Source organism: Aegilops tauschii, chromosome 7 (genome assembly GCF_002575655.3).
Source record: "Aegilops tauschii subsp. strangulata cultivar AL8/78 chromosome 7, Aet v6.0, whole genome shotgun sequence".
In the NCBI taxonomy this organism is placed as follows: domain Eukaryota; kingdom Viridiplantae; phylum Streptophyta; class Magnoliopsida; order Poales; family Poaceae; genus Aegilops; species Aegilops tauschii.
This window is the reverse complement of record NC_053041.3, coordinates 362,737,181-362,760,360: the sequence shown is the minus strand read 5'-3', so window position 1 is coordinate 362,760,360 and position 23,180 is coordinate 362,737,181.

Below are 23,180 nucleotides of genomic sequence, written 5' to 3'. Positions count from 1 at the left end.
ATCACTTTTAGTTTATCAACTGAATTGCTTGAGGACAAGCAAAGGTTTAAGCTTGGGGGAGTTGAAACGTCTCCATCGTATCTACTTTTCCAAACACTTTTGCCCTTGTTTTGGACTCTAACTTGGATGATTTGAATGGAACTAACCCGGACTGACGCTGTTTTCAGCAGAATTGCCATGGTGTTATTTTTGTGCAGTACGACCCCAGCTATAACTTTGGATATCCGCCAGGCCAGCCGTGGCCATAGACCAACTTAGGCCAAAAGCCTAAGCTTGGGGGAGTACGTATTTCTCACCGACATTACATTTATGTTCACACACTCATTGCTAGTTGTCGGTGTTCATAATTTTTCACTATAATATCCATGCTAGTTTATTTTCCTTTTTATGCTTTCTTCTTCTGTGTTTGAAAAACCTTAAGAAAAATAAAAAAAATTAGTAGTAGCTTTTAGCTAGTTTTGCTGTAGTAGTAATAATTAAAAGAAAACCCAAAAATATTTCCGGTTCTTCTTTTGCTTGTTGGGAGCTTTCCCGTGTAAATAGTTTTTCTTTTCTTTTCTTTGGGGGTCGATAGGAGAATACCATAATTAAAATGTTGAGGTGGCTCTTATATGCATTAATGTTAATTTAACCGAGAGCCCATATTGCCTTGTCTTCTCCTGTTTATTGAATGCTTGCAGATTCCACTTAGTCCAATGCACGTGCACTATTATTATTCACATCATTTGGTCGTGCAAGTGAAAGGCAATTATGACGACATATGATGGACTGATTGAGATGAGAGAAGCTGGTATGAACTCGACCTCTCTTGTTTTTGTAAATATGATTAGTTCATCGTTCCTGATTCAGCCTATTATGAATAAAAATGTTTGCAATGACAATTAGTGATCATAGTTGCTTATGCCATGCTTAATTAGCTAGGAGTTTATAATGGTTTATCTTGCATGCCAACATGCTATTAAAATGGTTGTGATGTGGTATAGTAGGGTGGTATCCTCCTTTGAATGATTCGAGTGACTTGACTTGGCACATGTTCACACATGTAGTTGAGACAAATCAACATAGCCTTCACGATATTTATGTTCATGGTGGATTATATCCTACTCATGCTTGCACTCAATGTTCATTAATTTTAATGCATGTTCATGACTGTTGTCGCTCTCTAGTTGGTCGCTTCCCAGTCTTTTGCTAGCGTTCACTTGTACTAAGCGGGAATACTGCTTGTGCATCCAATCCCTTGAACTCCAAAGTTATTCCATATGAGTCCACTATACCTTCCTATATGAGGTATCTACCTGCCATTCCAAGTAAATTTGTATGTGCCAAACTCTAAACCTTGAAATGAAATTCTGTTTTGCATGCTCGAATAGCTCATGTATCAACTAGGGTTGTCCGTATCTGCCATGTTAGGCGGGTTATTCTCAAGAGGAGTGGACTCCGCTCCTCACTCATGAGAAAATGGCTGGTCACCGGGATGCCCAGTCCCATGCTTTATGCAAACCAAATCAAAATAATTGCAAACAAAACTCCCCCAGGACTGTTGTTAGTTGGAGGCACTTGTTGTTTCGAGCAAGCCATGGATTGATGCTTGTTGGTGGAGGGGGAGTATAAACTTTACCATTCTATTTGGGAACCGCCTATAATGTGTGTAGCATGGAAGATATCGCCATCTCTTGGTTGTTATGTTGACAATGAAAGTATGCCGCTCAAAATATTGTTTATACTCTGCTTTAAAATCGAGCTCTGGCACCTCTACAAATCCCTGCTTCCCTCTGCGAAGGGCCTATCCATTTACTTTTGTGTTGAGTCATGAATTACAATGATTGGATCTCTTTTACAATGAATTACAATGTCAAACTCCCTCTGGAGAGCACCGTTGTCATTTGCCTCCATTACTATTAATTTATATTGGGTATGACTATGATTGGATCTCTTTTACCATGAATTACAATGTCTAGTCAGTCTTTGATCTTTAAAGGTGCTCTGCATTTATGTTTTGCGGTCTCAGAAAGGCCTAGCGAGGTACCATCTTGTTATAACATATTATGATTATTTTGAGAAAGTGTTGTCATCCGAGATTTATTATTATTGCTCGCTAGTGGATTATGCCATTGACATGAGTAAACATGAGACCTAAGTGTTATTTTGAATATGGTTAGTCATAATCTTTGCTGAAAGCTTGAATCCTGGCTTTACATATTTACAACAACAAGAGCAAACAGAGTTTGTAAAAGTTTTTTTTATCACTTTCAGTTTATCAACTGAATTGCTTGAGGACAAGCAAAGGTTTAAGCTTGGGGGAGTTGATACGTCTCCGTCGTATCTACTTTTCCAAACACTTTTGCCCTTGTTTTGGACTCTAACTTGCATGATTTGAATGGAGCTAACCCGGACTGACGCTGTTTTCAGCAGAATTGCCATGGTGTTATTTTTGTGCAGAAAGTAAAAGTTCTCGGAATGACCTGAAACTCCACGGAACATCTATTTGGAAAATAAGAAAAATACTGGAAGAAAAATCCATGTCAGGGGGCCCACACCCTGTCCACGAGGGTGGGGGGCGCGCCTGCCCCCCTGGGCGCGCTCCCTACCTCGTGGGCCCCCTGACGCTCCACCGACCTCAACTCCAACTCCATATATTCACTTTCGGGGAGAAAAAATTCAGGGAGAAGGATTCATCGCGTTTTACGATACGGAGCCGCCGCCAAGCCCTAAAACCTCTCGGGAGGGCTGATCTGGAGTCCGTTCGGGGCTCCGGAGAGGGGATTCATCGCCATCGTCATCATCAACCATCCTCCATCACCAATTTCATGATGCTCACCGCCGTGCGTGAGTAATTCCATCGTAGGCTTGCTGGACGGTGATGGGTTGGATGAGATCTATCATGTAATCGAGTTAGTTTTGTTAGGGTTTGATCCCTAGTATCCACTATGTTCTGAGATTGATGTTGTTATGACTTTGCTATGCTTAATGCTTGTCACTAGGGCCCGAGTGCCATGATTTCAGATCTGAACCTATTATGTTTTCATGAATATATGTGAGTTCTTGATCCTATCTTGCAAGTCTATAGTCACCTACTATGTGTTATGATCCGGCAACCCCGAAGTGACAATAATCGGGACCACTCCCGGTGATGACCATAGTTTGAGGAGTTCATGCATTCACTATGTGCTAATGCTTTGTTCTGGTACTCTATTAAAAGGAGGCCTTAATATCCCTTAGTTTCCATTAGGACCCCGCTGCCACGGGAGGGCAGGACAAAAGATGTCATGCAAGTTCTTTTCCATAAGCACGTATGACTATATTCGGAATACATGCCTACATTACATTGATGAATTGGAGCTAGTTCTGTGTCACCCTATGTTATGATTGTTACGTGATGAACCGCATCCGGCATAATTCTCCATCACCGAGCCAATGCCTGAGCTTTTCATATATTGTTCTTCGCTTATTTACTTTTCCGTTGCTACTGTTACGATCACCACAAAACACCAAAAATATTACTTTTGCTACCGTTACCACTACTATCATATTACTTTGCTACTAAATACTTTGCTGCAGATACTAAGTTATCCAGGTGTGGTTGAATTGACAACTCAACTGCTAATACTTGAGAATATTCTTTGACTCCCCTTGTGTCGAATCAATAAATTTGGGTTGAATACTCTACCCTTGAAAACTGTTGCGATCCCCTATACTTGTGGGTTATCACCCCTCCACAGTCCCCCACCCGCCCCCTCCCCCCTCAAACCCTAGCTCGCGGCCGCCGCCAACCCCTGCCGGTCTGCCCGTTCCTCCTAGCTTAGATAATAAAGTTCAGTCTACCTAGCGATTCCCATACCATCGCCCCACTCCCCTGAGTTTTTAGATGAGGCCTGCGGTGTCCCTCCCCGCCAGATCCACATCCCCTGCTCCAGAATGTCTCAGCCTAAGCTCGACCACGTATCCTGGGGAGCCCAACGAGCGTTCGGCCAAGAAAAGGTTTATCATGGCCTCTCCGGTGGACATTGGCGAGGTGGCCGCCGTTCGCCCCGACCTGTCGATCACTGCGCAACACGTCGCCGCGGAAGCTGGCGAAGACGTTGACTACTTTGCCATGCCGAAGGCTTCATATCAGCGGGCTAGCGTATTACTGTATCTTGGGAAAGCTGGCTACGATATCAAGCTCGTCCACAGCGACGTCTTCACGCGGGCCATGTCACAGGTTAAGTGGTCTATCCCCAACCCCTCTGGTTCAACCGCCATCGATCTCTTTGACGGCCCTGCCGTTGATCTCCTCTGCCAAGCGGTCAAGGATTTGCGATCTTTATACGCCATCGAGCCCATTTTGTTATTTTTGAAGGACACGTTCTATGGCGGCGGCTTGGGATCCTCAATTGCCAAGTCAGATCTCATCAACCACGACCACGACCACCAGGAGGGCAGCCACGAAGGTTCTTCCAAGGTGAAACAGCCCATTTGTGACATCAGAGAGCGCACCATGGGTCTGTGCTCTTCCAACTGGAAGGATCCCGTCCATGAAATGTGAGGCAACATTCTATCAGCAAATCTTCTTTTCTAGCTTGCCAACCCGCACCCTTTGTTGTAGTAGCATTTGCCGTGCGGTGCTTTAACTGTGCCGTGTTTAATTATTTCAGTTATGCAAAAATGTATTGTTCAATAGGGCTATGTGATGTCTAAGTATGAGTTGTCCACTTCAGTTTCACGAATGGCTATATTTGGTTGTTTATAGTGAGTAGATGCCTTGTTTATCTGTATTTGGTTGTTAGGTTGGTTGGAGTGAGCATTTTTCCAATTATCGAGCAGGTGCCTTGTTTATTTGTATTTGGTTCTTCGTTTGGTTGCAGTGAGCATTTGTCCAGTTATCAAGTAGATGCCTTGTTTATCTGTATTTGCTGTTTAGGTTGCCTTTTTTAGCATTTGTCCAGTTATCAAGCAGATGCCTTGTTTATCTGTATCTGCTTGTTAGGTTGGTTGTAGTGAGCATTTGTCCAGTTTTCAAGCATATGCCCTGTTTATCTGTATTTGCTTGTTAGGTTGGTTGCAGTGAGACTCTGTCCAGTTTTCAATGGCTATATTTGGTTGTTATACTAGTCATTTATGCCTTGTTTATTTCAGTCATTCACAATGTGTTGTTCATTATGTGCAAGTCGGAACTGTGCCGCTCGACTACATCAATACCAGTTTGAACGGCTATATTTGGTTCCAGTTATTCCTGGTGTAGTTAACACATGCCCTTTATTTCAGTTTTACACATTTATCCAGTGTGATGTTTAAGCATTACCTACATGCTATTCATTTTCAACAATACCAGTTTGAATTGCAATATTTGATATGCTGTCGGTAACATTGCCTTCCATTTTATATCTGCTTTAACAGCATGCTGAAACCAACACATTCAAGCTATCACTTGGAGATGATGTTGTTTACCTTTGCTATATTTGTTTGATGTTAAGGTTGATGTACTTATCATGCCTTTCCACTACTTATGCAGGACAACAACAGGAGTGGCCACCATTTTCCGTTGAGGTTAGCGTCATCCCTTGGCTTGTACTCCCCCCGTCGTTCCATTATGTAGTGCATATAGATCTAGGCCTGGACACTTGTTAGCTTCTAATATTGACTTGTTGCTTGTAGGTACATATACCCTTGGTAAGGATCCATGTATCGACCCTTTCTGTGTATGGGGCAATGAGATATTCATGAAAAATCATCAAGTGAGGAAATTGATAAGGATTATTAGCAAAAAGATATGAATGGTGGCAAGAAAATTATTTATTTATGCTCTATCCAACACAACAGTGAGCTATAGGATGGTAACTACAAACTCTGCAGCCTTCTCTTTTTACTGCCCATAATGAGTTGTTAGACAACAACGTCTGAATCTTTTTCATTCTTAGTGGTTCCCGAAGCAGTTCACTCAAGATTACCTCGCAAAGTACATGATTGGTAGACACGCAATGAAGGTTAAAGTATTTCATCTAGACTACAATGAGCATCGAGAAGTTATAATGAAGACAGTGAAGGATGGACGGGCAGCCGTCACAAGGGTTTGGCCTAGAGTCGTCCGCACATTATGCATGGAGGAGGGCACAATATGGGCATTCCGCTTCACCTTCTCCAGCAACCAGAATGTCTTTCGCCTCTCCCTTTATAGTCTTTAGTACAACTGTGGTTCATCATTCTTTACTTGGTGCTTCTGTAGTTCTTCAGTATGTGTACATGTGCATCGAATTATGCATTCGTGGTTGAACCTATATTTGTAATAAACATGGCTGGATATGAAATAAGTGATTGCCTACTTTCAAATTCAAAACATGTCATTTTTAAATTAGGGATTACACTGCACACGGTTTGTGAAAGTGAAACATCTGCGATAGACGTGGAGATCAGAAACGTTTCTCGGATCCACTACGTGTGTGATCAATCTCCACTGCACACACGACATCCTCTTGAAAACTATTTGCATCAGGCCACCTTGCGCAAACGTTTACCACATAAAAACTGTGTGTGATGGACAACCTTTGCCACACAGTTTCTTCTATGCACCATGTGTGATGCATTCAATAACGCAAACGTTAAAATTGTTAATATCGTGTGCAATGGAAACGCTATCACAAACGGTTTAACGGGGAAAATTGAGTGTGATGTACCTGTGAACGGAAACGTTTTCCTTGGAGCGACTGTGTGGGATGTACATACGAACGGAAACATTTAGCAGGGACTGACTGTGTGGGATGTACTTACGACCGGAAGCAGTTTCTCCTGTATAATTGTATTTTTTAGCTCTACATATTACTGTATTTGAGCGCTCGCCGGTCGCACATGACCTCATTTTGCCGAGCGTGTGTGCCAGGAGGGCATATTGATGTCTACTACACAACCTTCTTCTTGTAGACATTGTTGGGCCTCCAAGTGCAGAGGTTTGTAGGACAGTAGCAAATTTCCCTCAAGTGGATGACCTAAGGTTTATCAATCCGTGGGAGGCGTAGGATGAAGATGGTCTCTCTCAAACAACCCTGCAACCAAATAACAAAGAGTCTCTTGTGTCCCCAACACACCCAATACAATGGTAAATTGTATAGGTGCACTAGTTCGTCGAAGAGATGGTGATACAAGTGCAATATGGATGGTAGATATAGGTTTTTGTAATCTGAAAATATAAAAACAGCAAGGTAACTAATGATAAAAGAGAGCACAAATGATATTGTAATGCGTTGACACAAGGCCTAGGGTTCATACTTTCACTAGTGCAAGTTCTCTCAACAATAATAACATAATGGGATCATATAACTATCCATCAACATGCAACAAAGAGTCACTCCAAAGTCACTAATAGTGGAGAACAAACTAAGAGATTATTGTAGGGTACGAAACCACCTCAAAGTTATCCTTTCTGATCAATCTATTCAAGAGTCCGTAGTAAAATAACACGAAGCTATTCTTTCCGTTCGATCTATCATAGAGTTCATACTAGAATAACACCTTAAGACGCAAATCAACCAAAACCCAAATGTCACCTAGATACTCGAATGTCACCTCAAGTATCCGTGGGTATGATTATACGATATGCATCACACAATCTCAGATTCATCTATTCAACCAACACAAAGAACTTCAAAGAGTGCCCAAAGTTTCTACCAGAGAGTCAAGACGAAAACGTGTGCCAACCCCTATGCATAGATTCCCAAGGTCACGGAACCCGCAAGTTGATCACCAAAACATACATCAAGTGAATCAATAGAATACCCTATTGTCACCACGGGTATCCCACACAAGACATACATCAAGTGTTCTCAAATCCTTAAAGACTCAATCCGATAAGATAACTTCAAAGGGAAAACTCAATCCATCACAAGAGAGAAGAGGGGGAGAAACATCATAAGATCCAACTATAATAGCAAAGCTAACGATACATCAAGATCGTGACAAATCAAGAACATGAGAGAGAGAGAGAGAGAGATCAAACACATAGCTACTGGTACATACCCTCAGTCCCGAGGGTGAATACTCCCTCCTCGTCATGGAGAGCGCCGGGATGATGAAGATCGCCACCGGTGAGGTATTCCCTCTCCGGCAGGGTGCCGAAACAGGGTCCCGATTGGTTTTTGGTGGCTACAGAGGCTTGCGGCAGCGGAACTCCCGATCCAGGTTATGTTCTGGAAGTTTGGGAATATATAAGAGGTGTTGGCGTCGGGAACAAGTCAGGGGGGTCTCCGAGGCAGCCACGAGGTAGGGGGCGCACCCAGGGGGTAGGGCGCGCCCCCACCCTCGTGGGTTCCTCGGGACTCTTCTAGGCCATCTCCGATACTCTGTGGGCTTCTTCTGGTCCAAAAACAATCTCCGTGAAATTTCAGGTCAATTGGACTCCGTTTGGTTTTCCTTTTCTGCGATACTCAAAAACAAGGAAAAAACAGAAACTGGCACTGGGCTCTAGGTTAATAGGTTAGTCCAAAAAACATATAAAATAGCATATAAATGCATATAAAACATCCTAGATGTATAATATAATAGCATGGAACAATCAAAAATTATAGATACATTGGAGACGTATCAAGCATCCCCAAGCTTAATTCCTGCTCGTCCTCGAGTAGGTAAATGATAAAAACAGAATTTTTTATGTGGAATGCTACCTAACATATTTATCAATGTAATCTTCTTTATTGTGGCAAGAATATTCAGATCCATAAGATTCAAGACAAAAGTGTAATATTGACATAAAAATAATAATACTTCAAGCATACTAACCAAGCAATTATGTCTTCTCAAAATAACATAGCCAAAGAAAGCTCATCCCTACAGAATCATATAGTTTGGCCATGCTTCATTTTCGTCACAAAAAATGCTCTCATCATGCACAACCCGATGACAAGCCAAGCAATTGCTTCATACTTTAGTATTCTCAAACTTTTTCAACTTTCACGCAATACATGAGCGCGAGCCATGGACATAGCACTATGGGTGGAATAGAATATAACGGTGGGGGTTGTGTGGAGAAGACAAAAAAGGAGAAAGTCTCTCATCGACGCGGCTAATCAACGGACTATGGAGATGCCCATCAATTGATGTCAATGCAAGGAGTAGGGATTGCCATGCAATGGATGCACTAGAGCTATAAATGTATGAAAGCTCAACAGAAAGAAACTAAGTGGGTGTGCATCCAACTTGCTTGCTCACAAAGACCTAGGGTATTTTGAGGAAGCCCATCATTGGAATATACAAGCCAAGTTCTATAATGAAAATTCCCACTAGTATATGAAAGTGACAAAATAAGAGACTCTCTATCATGAAGATCATGGTGCTACTTTGAAGCACAAGTGTGGAAAAAGGATAGTAGCATTGCCCCTTCTTTTCCTTTTTTTGGGCCTTCCTTTTTTTATTTGGCCTTTCTCTTTTTATTTGGCCTTTCTTTTTTTCTTTGGCCTTTCTCTTTTTTTTAATTTTTTTAATTTGGGACAATGCTCCAATAATGATGATCATCACACTTCTATTTATTTACAACTCAATGATTACAACTCGATACTAGAACAAAATATGACTCTATATGAGTGCCTCCGGCGGTGTACCGGGATGGGTAATGAATCAAGAGTGACATGTATGAAAAATTATGCATGGTGGCCTTGCCACAAATACGATGTCAACTACATGATCATGCAAGGCAATATGACAATGATGAAGCGTGTCATAATAAACGGAACGGTGGAAAGTTGCATGGCAATATATCTCGGAATGGCTATGGAAATGCCATGATAGGTATGATAGAGTGATAGAGTGTATCATATCACGGGGTTTGGATGCACCGGCGAAGTTTGCACCAACTCTCAAGGTGAGAAAGGGCAATGCACGGTACCGAAGAGGCTAGCAATGATGGAAAGGTGAGCGTGCGTATAATCCATGGACTCAACATTAGTCATAAAGAACTCACATACTTATTGCAAAAATCTACAAGTCATCAAAAACCAAGCATTACGCGCATGCTCCTAGGGGGATAGATTGGTATGAAAATACCATCGCTCGTCCCCGACCACCACTCATAAGGAAGACAATCAAAGAAACACCTCATGCTTCAAATTTGTTACACAACGGTTACCATACGTGCATGCTACAGGACTTGCAAACCTCAACACAAGTATTTCTCAAATTCACAATTACTCAACTAGCACAACTCTAATATCACCATCTCATATCTCAAAACAATCATCAAGTATCAAACTTCTCATAGTATTCAATGCACTCTATATGAAAGTTTTTATTATATCCCTCTTGGATGCCTATCATATTAGGAGTAAATTCTTAACCAAAAACAAATTACCATGCTGTTCGAAAAGACTCTCAAAATAATATAAGTAAATCATGAGAGTTCATCTATTTCTTCAAAATAAAACCACCGCCATGCTCTAAAAGGATATAAGTGAAGCACTAGAGCAAATGACAAACTACTCCGAAAGATATAAGTGAAGATCAATGAGTAGTCAAATAATTATGTAACTATGTGAAGACTCTCTAACATTTAAGAATTTCAGATCTTAGTATTTTATTCAAACAGAAAGCAAAACTAAATAAAATAAAATGACGCTCCAAGCAAAACACATATCATGTGGTGAATAAAAATATAGCTCCAAGTAAAGTTACCGATGAACGAATACGAAAGACGGGATGCCATCCGGGGCATCCCCAAGCTTAGGCTCTTGGTTGTCTTTGAATATTACCTTGGGGTGCCTTGGGCATCCCCAAGCTTAGGCTCTTGCCACTCCTTCTTCCATAGTCCATCGAATCTTTACCCAAAACCTGAAAACTTCACAACACAAAACTTAACAGAAAACTTGTAAGCTCCTTTAGTATAAGAAAATAAATCACCACTTTTGGTACTGTTGTGAAATCATTCTAAATTCATATTTTTGTAATATCTACTTTATTCCAACTTCTCTATGGTTCATACCCTCCGATACTACTCATAGATTCATCAAAATAAGCAAACAACACATGAAAAACAGAATCTGTCAAAAACAGAACAGTCTGTAGTAATCTGTATAATCCGAATACTTCTGTAACTCCAAAAATACTGAAATAAATTGGTGGACGTGAGTAATTTGTCTATTTATCATTTGCAACAAGAATAAACCTAAAAGCACTCTCCAGTAAAAAATGGCAGCTAATCTCGTGAGCGCAAAAGTTTCAGTTTTTTACAGCAAGATCACAAAGACTTCACCCAAGTCTTCCCGAAGGTTCTACTTGGCACAAACACTAATTAAAACATAAAAACACATCTAAACAGAGGCTATATGAATTATTTATTACTAAACTGGAGAAAAAAGAGAAGAAATAAAATAAAATTGGGTTGCCTCTCAACAAGCGCTAACGTTTAACGCCCCTAGCTAGGCATCATGATTTCAATGATGCTCACATAAAAGATAAGAATTGAAACATAAAGAGAGCATCATGAAGAATATGACTAGCACATTTAAGTCTAACCCACTTCCTATGCATAGGGATTTTGTGAGCAAACAACTTATGGGACCAATAATCAACTAGCATAGGAAGGCAAAACAAGCATAGCTTTAAAACTTTAAGCACATAGAGAGGAAACTTTATATTATTGCAATTCCTACAAGCATATGTTCCTCCCTCATAATAATTTTCAGTAGCATCATGAATGAATTCAACAATATAACCATCACATAAAGCATTCTTTTCATGATCTACAAGCATAGAAATTTTATTACTCTCCACACAAGCAAATTTGTTCTCATGAATAGTAGTGGGAGCAAACTCAACAAAATAACTATCATGTGAAGCATAATCCAATTGAAAATTAAAATCATGATGACAAGTTTCATGGTTATCTTTATTCTTTATAGCATACGTGTCATCACAATAATCATCATAAAGAGGAGGCATGCTTTCATCATAATAAATTTGCTCATCAAAACTTGGGGGACTAAACATATCGTCTTCATCAAACATAGCATACCCAAGGTTGTGGCTTTGCATATCATTAGCATCATGGTTATTCAAAGAATTCATACTAACAATATTGCAATCATGCTCATCATTCACATATTTTATGCCAAGCATTCTATGTAATTCTTCTTCTAGTACTTGAGCACAATTTTCCTTCCCATCATTTTCACGAAAGACATTAAAAAGATAAAGCATATGAGGCACCCTTAATTACATTTTTTGTAGTTTTCTTTTATAGACTAAACAAGTGATAAAACAAGAAACAAAAAGATTCGATTGCAAGATCTAAAGATATACCTTCAAGCACTAACCTCCCCGGCAACGGCGCCAGAAAAGAGCTTGATGTCCACTACACAACCTTCTTCTTGTAGACGTTGTTGGGCCTCCAAGCGCAAAGGTTTGTAGGATAGTAGCAAATTTCCCTCAAGTGGATGACCTAAGGTTTATCAATCCGTGGGAGGCGTAGAATGAAGACGGTCTCTCTCAAACAACCCTGCAACCAAATAACAAAGAGTCTCTTGTGTCCCCAACACACCCAATACAATGGTAAATTGTATAGGTGCACTAGTTCGGCAAAGAGATGGTGATACAAGTGCAATATGGATGGTAGATATAGGTTTTTGTAATCTGAAAATATAAAAACAGCAAGGTAACTAATGATAAAAGTGAGCACAAACGATATTGCGATGCGTTGAAACAAGGCCTAGGGTTCATACTTTCGCTAGTACAAGTTCTCTCAACAATAATAACATAATTGGATCATATAACTATCCCTCAAAATGCAACAAAGAGTCACTCCAAAGTCACTAATAGCGGAGAACAAACGAATAGATTATTGTAGGGTACGAAACCACCTCAAAGTTATCCTTTTTGATCGATCTATTCAAGAGTCCATAGTAAAATAACACGAAGCTATTCTTTCCGTTCGATCTATCATAGAGTTCGTACTAGAATAACACCTTAAGACACAAATCAACCAAAACCCTAATGTCACCTAGATACTCCAATGTCACCTCAAGTATCCATGGGTATGATTATACGATATGCATCACAAAATCTTAGATTCATCTATTCAACCAACACAAAGAACTTCAAAGAGTGCCCCAAAGTTTCTACCGGAGAGTCAAGACGAAAACGTGTGCCAACCCCTATGCATAGATTCCCAAGGTCACGCAACCCGCAAGTTGATCACCAAAACATACATCAAATGAATCAATAGAATACCCCATTGTCACCACGGGTATCCCACGCAACACATACATCAAGTGTTCCCAAATCCTTAGACTCAATCCGATAAGATAACTTCAAAGGAAAAACTCAATCCATCACAAGAGAGTAGAGGGGGAGAAACATCATAAGATCCAACTATAATAGCAAAGCTCGCGATACATCAAGATCGTGCCGAATCAACAACATGAGAGAGAGAGAGATAAAACACATAGCTACTGGTACATACCTTCAGCCCCGAGGGTGAACTACTCCCTCCTCGTCATGGAGAGCGCCGAGATGATGAAGATGGCCACCAGTGAGGGATTCCCCCTCCGGCAGGGTGCCGGAACTGGGTCCCGATTGGTTTTTGGTGGCTACAGAGGCTTGCGGCGGCGGAATTCCCGATCCAGGCTATGTTCTAAAAGTTTGGGTATATATAAGAGGTGTTGGCGTCGGGAACAAGTCAGGGGGGTCTCTGAGGCGGCCACGAGGTAGGGGGGCGCGCCCAAGGGGGTAGGGCGCACCCCCACCCTCGTGGGTGCCTCGGGACTCTTATAGCCCATCTCCGATACTCCGTGGGCTTCTTCTGGTCCAAAAACAATCGCCATGAAATTTCAGGTCAATTGGACGCCGTTTGGTTTTCCTTTTCTGCGATACTCAAAAACTAGGAAAAAACAGAAACTGGCACTGGGCTCTAGGTTAATAGGTTAGTCCCGAAAATCATATAAAATAGTATATAAATGCATATAAAACATCCTAGATGTATAATATAATAGCATGGAACAATAAAAAAATTATAGATACGTTGGAGACGTATCACATATCCCCAACTGTTTCTGGGTCGTGTGGGAAGGACCCCCCTATCACCCACACTCACTTGGCGACGGTTCTAAATGCCGTCGCGGAAAGGGGTTAAAAACCGTTCGCATAGCACCGACGCGTACCAGTGATAAGAGATTATATGACAATATATGTTGCTATCCTAAAGATGATCATGATGCCCTCATGTCCGTATTTTATTTTATCGACTCCTCTATCTCTAAACATGTGCATATTTATCGATTTCAGCTTTCACTTGAGGACAAGCAAGGTCTATGCTTGGGGGAGTTGATACGTCCATTTTGCACCATGCTTATATATATATATTTATTGCATTATGGGTTGTTATTACACATTATGGTACAATACTTATGCCTTTTCTCTCTTATTTTACAAGGTTTACACAAAAGAGGGAAAATGCCGGCAGGTGGAATTTTGGACCGGAAAGGAGCAAATCTGAGAGATCTATTCTGCGCAACTACAAAAGTCCTGAAAATTTATGGAGAATTATTTTTGAATATATAAAAAATATTGGGCAAAGAAAATTACAGAGGGGACCCACCAGGAGGCCACAAGCCTAGGGGGCGCCCTACCCCCCTGGGCGCGCCCCTGTGGCTTGTGGGCACCCTGGCAGGCCTCCGGTGCCCATCTTCTGCTATATGATGTCTTCTGACCTCAAAAAAATCAGAAGAGAGCTTTCGGGATGAAGTGCCGCCGTCTCAAGGCGGAACTTGGGTAGAAGCAATTTAGGGCTCCGGCGGAGCTATTCCGCCGGGGAAACTTCCCTCCCGGAGGCGGAAATCGAAGCCATCGTCATCACCAACGATCCTCTCAACAAGAAGGGGTCAATCTGCATCAACAATTTCACCAGAACCATCTCCTCTGAAACCCTAGTTCATCTCTTGTATCCGATCTCTGTCTCAAAACCTCAGATTGGTACCTGTGGGTTGCTAGTAGTGTTGATTACTCCTGGTAGTTGATGCTAGTTGGTTTATTCGATGGAAGATCATATGTTCAGATCCTTCATGCTATTTAATACCCCTCTAATTATGAACATGTATATGCTTTGTGAGTAGTTACGTTTGTTCCTGAGGACATGGGAGAAGTCTTGTTATAAGTAATCATATGAATTTGGTATTCGTTCGATATTTTGATGAGATGTATGTTGTCTTTCCTCTAGTGATGTTATGTGAACGTCGACTACATGAAAATTCACCATGATTTGGGCCAAGGTGAAGGCATTGGGAATTAATAAGTAGATGATGGGTTGCTAGAGTGACAGAAGCTTAAACCCTAGTTTATGTGTTGCTTCGTAAGGGGCTGATTTGGATCCACACGTTTCATTCTATGGTTAGATTTATCTAAATTCTTCTTTCGTAATTGTGGATGCTTGCGAGAGGGGTTAATCATAAGTGTGAGGCTTGTCCAAGTAAGGGCAGCACCAAAGCACCGGTCCACCCACATATCAAATTATAAAAGTAACGAACGCGAATCATATGAGCGTGATGAAAAATAACTTGACAATATTTCCCATGTGTCCTCGGGAGCGCTTTGCTTTATATAAGAGTTTTTCCAGGCTTGTCCTTTGCTACAAAAAGGATTGGGCCACCTTGCTGCACCTTAGTTACTTTTGTTACTTGTTACCCGTTACGAATTATGTTATCACACAACTATCTGTTACCGATAATTTCAGTGCTTGCAGAGAATACCATGCTAAAAACCGCTTGTCATTTCCTTCTTCTCCTCGTTGGGTTCAACACTCTTATTGAAAGGACTACGATAGATCCCCTATACTTGTGGGTCATCATTGTGTAGCTCCCCATGCATAGCGTTTACCCAATCAGGGTCTTCGAGAGCTTCATCAACCTTCATAGGCTCAATAGTAGACATGAATGAGTAACACTCACAAAAGTTAGCTAAACGAGATTTAGAGAGAGTAATTCTCCTGAATTTGATGTCTCCAAGAATTTTTTCGACGGGATGATGCTTGTCAATTCTTGCTCTAACTTAGGGTGGCATTTGCTTGGGTCATGGTGGTGCATCCTCATCTTCATCATCTTCTTCTTCATTGTTGTTGGCATCATTATTTGCTTGTGGAGGTGGAGAGGGACGTAGAGGTGGATTATCTTCTTGTACTTCCTCATTCCCTTCATCTTGACGTGTTCCACTTGTGGATGCCTCCATGTCAACTTGTGATTCACCTTGATGTGAAGTTGGGGCTTTCACTTGAATTGACGAAGTGCTCTCCTTTACATCCGTCGAGCGAATCTTGCCAATAGAAAAATCTTGGATTGCTTCCGAAGGATCTTTGTCTCCTACATCAATTGGCAATTGCTCTACTCGCGAGCTGTTAGATTCATCAAACTTCACATCTACTGTCTCTTCAACTTTTCGAGTGAAGTTGTTGTAGACATGGTAAGTGTGAGAGTTCGATCCGTAACTGAGTAGGAAACCTTCATGAGATTTAGGAGAAAACTTTGACGATGATGCTTATCAAGAATGTAACACTTTGAGCCAAATACTCTAAACTATCCAACTTGTGGCTTGTTACCGGTGAGTAGCTCATATGTCGTTTTACCGAGAAGCTTGGGAAGAAAAAATCGATTCATAGCATGACAAGTCATCTCAACCGCTTCCACTAAAAAGTGTTTTGGTGTTTTTATTCATATAGCATCGTTCTTGCCATCTCAATAAGGGTACGGTTCTTCCTCTCAACAACCCCATTTTGTTGAGAGTGTACGTAGTCGTGAACTCATGTGAGATGCCTTCTTCATCGAGGAAGGTATCTACATTGGTGTTCTTGAACTCCATTCCATTGTCGCATCGAACCTTCTTGATCTTCACTTCAAATTGGTTTTGGGCCTTCCTAGCGAAGTTCCTGAAGATCTTTTGTACCTGTGATTTGTCATCAAGAAAGAACACCCACATAAATCTTGAAAAATCATCAACAATGACCCAACCGAAAGAGTTGCCACCAAGGCTCTTGTAAGCGTTAGGACCGAAGAGATCCGTATGAAGTAGCTCAAGTGGTGTCCTTGTGGTCATAATGTTCTTCATGGGATGACTTCCTCCAACTTGTTATCTTGCTTGGCAAGCACTACAGAGTCTATCCTTGTAAAATATAGCATGTCTAACACCAAGGATATGATCTCCTTTAACAAGCTTATGAAGATTTTGCATGCCAACATGTCCTAGTCTTCTATGCCATAGCCAACCTTTAGAACATTTTGCAATAAGACAAGTACAAGTTTGGGCTCTTTTAGTGAAATCAACAATGTATAGATCACCTCTATGGATACCAGCAAAGACCATGTTACGATTTTCTCGACAAAACACTTGGAAATCTATATACTTCAATAAATAGAACATTGAAACCAAAGTCGCCTAGTCTAGATACGAAAAGAAGATTGTAATCAAGAGATTCAATGATCATAACATTTTGAATGGAGCTATCAGTGGATATGGCCGCCTTACCAAGGCCAAGTACCTTACCATTGGAGTCATCTCCAAAAGTCACATACTTGCGTGACCATCATTTTGTGCAAGCTCACGAAACATGTCTCTATCTCCGGTCATGTGATCGGTACATCCACTATCAAGAACCCACTCTCTTCCTCGGGCTATGTAATTCCAAATATTAGCCATGAGACTAAGATTTCTCATAGTATTCTCGTATTTGATGTCAGATTCTTAGTCTTCATCATAATAGCCATGCTCAACATCATCATCATGCATGTGATCATCACCTAGGGAAAATGATTCGTTAGATTTATGACATGACAATGTCATGTTTGTGAATTCTAATGGTTTCCTAGATAACGTTTCTAATGGTTTCAATGTCACCTTTAGCACACATGTGATCACAAAGCTCAAATAGACATTCATCAAACTTAGGATCACTTGGCTTCATCTTATGGAATGCAATAGACTTATGAAGAATTTCATTGAGATTCTTTAATGGGTAATTTGGAAAGCGTGTCTTGATGTCCTTCCATAGAGTATAAGCACACTCAAAGTTTTCATGCAAATAAGCACATTTCTAGGTAAACCTCTCATGATAAGATCAATGGTTCTAAGATTATGAAGCATGTCAATTTGATCTTCATGAGTGGGTTGCAAGGGATCAATAGAAGGCACGTAAGAATTTTGAAAAAACTTACTGAAGTCAAATTTATCAAAGATAGAAAGCATTTAAGTTTTCCAAGACTTTCCATCAAGAATGGGCCTCTACATCTAAGACTCTGCAAAGTAGACTCGTCAATCTCCCTCCCATGGTGATGAAACCAAAGCAATGGAGACCAATACTCTAATACTAATTGTAGGGTCAAAGAATATAGGTCACGAGGGGGTGAATAGACACTTAACCAACCAAAGGTGCGGTTTTTAGTTTTCTTGAAACTTAGGCAGATTTTGGCACAAGTTAAGATGACACCAAGACTTTCCACACATGCATCTCTAGATATACAACAACTGGGATAGTAAATCATGCAATCGTGTGGAAAGTAAGGGGTAGAGTCGGAAGATCAAACGCAATGAAGGCACGATGATTTTTGGTATGGTTCCAATAGGTGGTGCTATCATACGTCCACGTTGATGGAGACTTCAACCCTCGGAGGGTAACGGTTGCGTGAGTCCATGAAGGGCTCCACCCACAAAGGGTCCACGAAGAAGCAACCTTGTCTATTCCACCATGGCTTATGTCCATGAAGGCTAGCCTCACTTGGGTAGATCTTCACGAAGTAGGCGATCTCCTTGCCCTTACAAACTCCTTTCAATTCCACATGATCTTGGAGGCTCCCAAGTGACACCTAACCAAATAGGAGACACCACTCTCCAATAATAGATTTTGTGTTGGTGATGTACTCCTTGCTCTTGTGCTTCAAATGATAGTCTCCTCAATACTCAATGTCTCTCTCACATATTTGGCTTGGGTAGGAGAAGGATTGGAGTAGAACGCAACTTCAAGAGGCTAGAAATCAAGGTTCAAATGGTAGGATTGGAATCTCTTGATCTCAACACATGAGTAGGTGGTTCTCTCTAAAAAATGAGTGGTGGAAGTTGTGTTTCGTGGTAGTGGCTCTCTTAGAGAGTGAATGGTGGTGGAGGCGTATAAATAGGCAACACCAAAAATCCAACTGTTTCAAGTCTTTGACCCAACTCGGTCGCATCGATATGATAATCTTGGTGAGACCGACTAGTGCAAAAGACTTGACCATTAGTCTTTTTGGTGAGAATGATTATACCAACTTGGTGGGTATGAAGTGCAATGGCTACACTAGTAGAAAACAGGGTTTTGGTCACAGGGCAGTTTCCACATTAGTCCCGGTTCAGTCACGAACCGGGACTAATGTGAGCATTTATCCCGGTTCGTGCGGCTAAAGCATTAGTCCCGGTTCACCTGGGCCCTTTAGTCCCGGTTCGTGCCACGAACGGGGACTAAAGGGTGCGATGCCCATTAGTCCCGGTTGGTGCCACCAACCGATACTAATTGGCTTTGAGGCATTAGTACCGCTTCATGGCACGAACCGGTACTAAAGGTCACATTTTCAAACTCCCCCCCACCCCCGTGGACCGCCTTTTCAGTTTTAGAAAAAACAAAAGAAAATGATGGAAATGTCAAAAAAATAAAATAAAATAAGTTTCCCATGTGATATGTGGTCTAGTTGTTGGGAAAATTTACAAATATGAATTTCGACTTTATTTGCAAAATCTCTCTGGAATTTGTAAAATGGGCATAACTTTTGCATACGAACTCGGATTAAAAAGTTTTTTATATGAAAAATCATCTACTCAAAAAGTTACATAAGAATTTAACTAGGGGAACCCCGTTAAACATTTTCAAAATCCTCAAAAACCTAACAGAGAAAAATTTACGGGGCTTTTAAGATCTAGAGTGGAAAAAATCGAAAAAATTTCAAACTTACTAGTGGCGCACCATTTGCTAGGTGCGCCACTAGTAACAGAAAAAAATATGTGGTCAAATCTGGTCAAACAGTGGTCAAACAGTGGTCAAACAATGGTCAAACTAATTATTCTAGAATATCAGTGTTACTAAATAATTATTTCAGTTATTTTGAATTTTGGTCAAATCTGGTCAAATCTGGTCAAACAGTGGTCAAACAGTGGTCAAACAATGGTCAAACTAATTATTCTAGAATATCAGTGTTACTAAATAATTATTTCAGTTATTTTGAATTTTGGTCAAATCTGGTCAAACTGTGGTCAAACAATGGTCAAACTAATTATTCAAGAAATATTAGTGTTACTAAATAATTATTGTTTTTTAAAACAATAGTTTCAAACTCAAACAGTGAAATGTGTCACTTCATGCTCAAGCAAAATTCCTGAAGGTTAATAGGATTGACATCTTACTATTGTTAGGAAAACAACAAGTGCAGACTTGGAAATGAGGGAGAATAGAACCCGGAAGTTAAGCGTGCTCAGGCTGGGGGAGTGGGAGGATGGGTGACCGTTTGGGAAGTTAGATGATTTGGAATGATGAGGGGTGATTAGAGGATAAATGGAGCAGTGATGAGGGGTGGTGATTAGAGACTAGAGGTTAAAATAATTCAGAAATTTGAAAATAAAAAAAATCAAAAAAAAAATTCAAAAAAAAATCATAAAATTTCCTTTAGTCCCGGTTGGTGTTACCAACAGGGACTAAAGGTGGAGCTCCACGTGGCCGCGCCCTTTAGTCCCGGTTCGTGTAAGAACCGGGACTAAAGGGGAGAGGCATTAGTAACGACCCTTTAGTCCCGGATCGAAAACCGGGACTAAAGGAGGTTAAAATAATTCAGAAATTTGAAAATAAAAAAAATCAAAAAAAAATTTCAAAAAAAAAATCATAAAATTTCCTTTAGTCCCGGTTGGTGTTACCAACAGGGACTAAAGGTGGAGCTCCACGTGGCCGCGCCCTTTAGTCCCGGTTCGTGTAAGAACCGGGACTAAAGGGGAGAGGCATTAGTAACGACCCTTTAGTCCCGGATCGAAAACCGGGACTAAAGGGCCTTACCAACCGGGACTAAAGCCCCTTTTTCTACTAGTGCTAGGGCAAGACCTTGTTTCGGTAATTCCGATGGGTTCATATTGGTGATTCTAAAATGAAGCAACTTCATCATAGACACTTGGTCAGGCCGTCTCGATGGGACCGAGAACCATTTGGGTCAGACCGTATGGCTAGGGTTCTAGCGGTGGCAATGGAATGATCATCTCAGCGGGTCCGGAGTAGGTGATATCGGTGGGACCAAAACGAAGATTAAGGGTTTTGTATTGATGTGTTTTGAGAAGTTGATTGGGGGTTTTTGGAGCAATATCACTAAGCACTTGAGCAACAACCTCATCAACAATACCTCATCCCTTTTTAATAGTATAGGCTTTCCCGAGGGACTGAATGTGATATATTAGTCCAACAATATGCATGTTGACATTAATTACCGAAACCACCGAGGGAGCAAATGTGCTTTCATCCATCAATACAAAATCTCCTACAATTTCTCTTTTTACTCTTTACTTTCTTGCCACCTTGCCCTATCACTATTTGCGTTTCATCTTGTAACTAGCAAGAATAAGGGGATTGGCGACCCCTTCCCTTTGTTGGGTGCAAGCAATTTATTTCTTTGTGTGCATGTACTGCCAACGTTGCTAGCTTGGTGCCTCCTTCTAGTTTGATGAACCTTAGTTCTTAACTGAGGGAAATATTGTCAGGTGTTATGCTACATCATCCTTCCTCTTTGGGCAAATCGAAGAACTCCATCGTGAGTAGCAACCCATGCGTGAGAGTTTCTATAATAAAGATTAGTATGAGTACATTTTACTTTTCATTGCCATGCATCTCATCATTGTAAAATAAATTTCATGTGCTTCTCTCACGGGAAGTAGTGACTTCACATGAGAGTGTAGAAAATAAAAGGTATTTGAATCTAGCAAACATAGCATTGGGTTTTTTAACAATTCATGAAATATTAGTACAAGTTTCACATGCAAATATACTATCTTGGACATGTTTTATGATTTTGAATCCTCATTAAATATTTGCAAACTTGATCAAATAGTTGATATTGGACAAGGAAGACAACGTAATGAGTTATGTTTGTGTATATTTGCATAGAAGTTATATTGTCATGGATCCTCCAACATGTGATATTTGTTTATAATCTTTGCTAGCCAAAAACTTTTGCACTGTGTAGAAATACTACTTGGTCATCCAAAACCTTAAACCCAATTTTCATTCCATGAGAGTCCATCATATCTACCTATAGATTGAGTGAGATCCTTCAAGTAAGTTATCTCTTGTGCATGCAATAAAAATTGCCTAAATATGTGTCTTTTATTGGAAGGGTAATAAGCTTAGCACGAACTTGTGATGATGGAGTAATAAAAGCAATAGACTGCTCAATAAAGGTCATTATTATAAGGGGCAATCTTAAAGTTATGTTCCTTTACATTAAGAGCTTACACATCCAACTTGAAAGCACTTGACAACTGTGAATGGCCTATCTTTTAGCTTTAATATTAAAAACTTTACTTTTATGCTTGAGTCAAAAAGTTTTCCCTATTCCATTCTCAATTACTCTTAACTTGGCAAACATCATGTGGTGGGAAAGATCCACACACATATATCCAGTTGGATATATACGATCATGAGTTATTATTGTTGACAATTATCTTTGTGATAAATAAGTTGGGAGGTGAAACACTAAACCTCCATCTTCTTTGTGTCCGATGGAAACAGTTCGCCCTAAAAATATGTTTTGAGTGCTAGCAATCATTATAAGACTATATGAGAGTTGAGTGTGTGAAGTTTGGTAAACGAATGCTCTTACATAGACTCTTCTGGAAAATAAGATGAACTGTAATTGTTAGATTACTAAAAAGTAAAAACATAGTTTGTTGAGTCTCAAGAGAGTTTATATATGGTCCATACTTTAACATGTGAATAGCTTTCTACTTGATCATGAGAAGTTTTATGAATAATAATCATTATTCATGTTATATTTATAGTTATATATGTGATGTTGCCATGTTTACATTTTCTTTTATCAGCAACTCTCTCAATAAACATGTGGTCATGTTTACCGAGTTTGGTATTGGCTTGAGGATAAGCTGAGTCTAAGCTTGGGGGATGTGGGGATACACAAACAGGGGTGTTCGTTTCCCCTGACTTCTGCATGGACGAGGAGCCTCCGCCCCGGCAG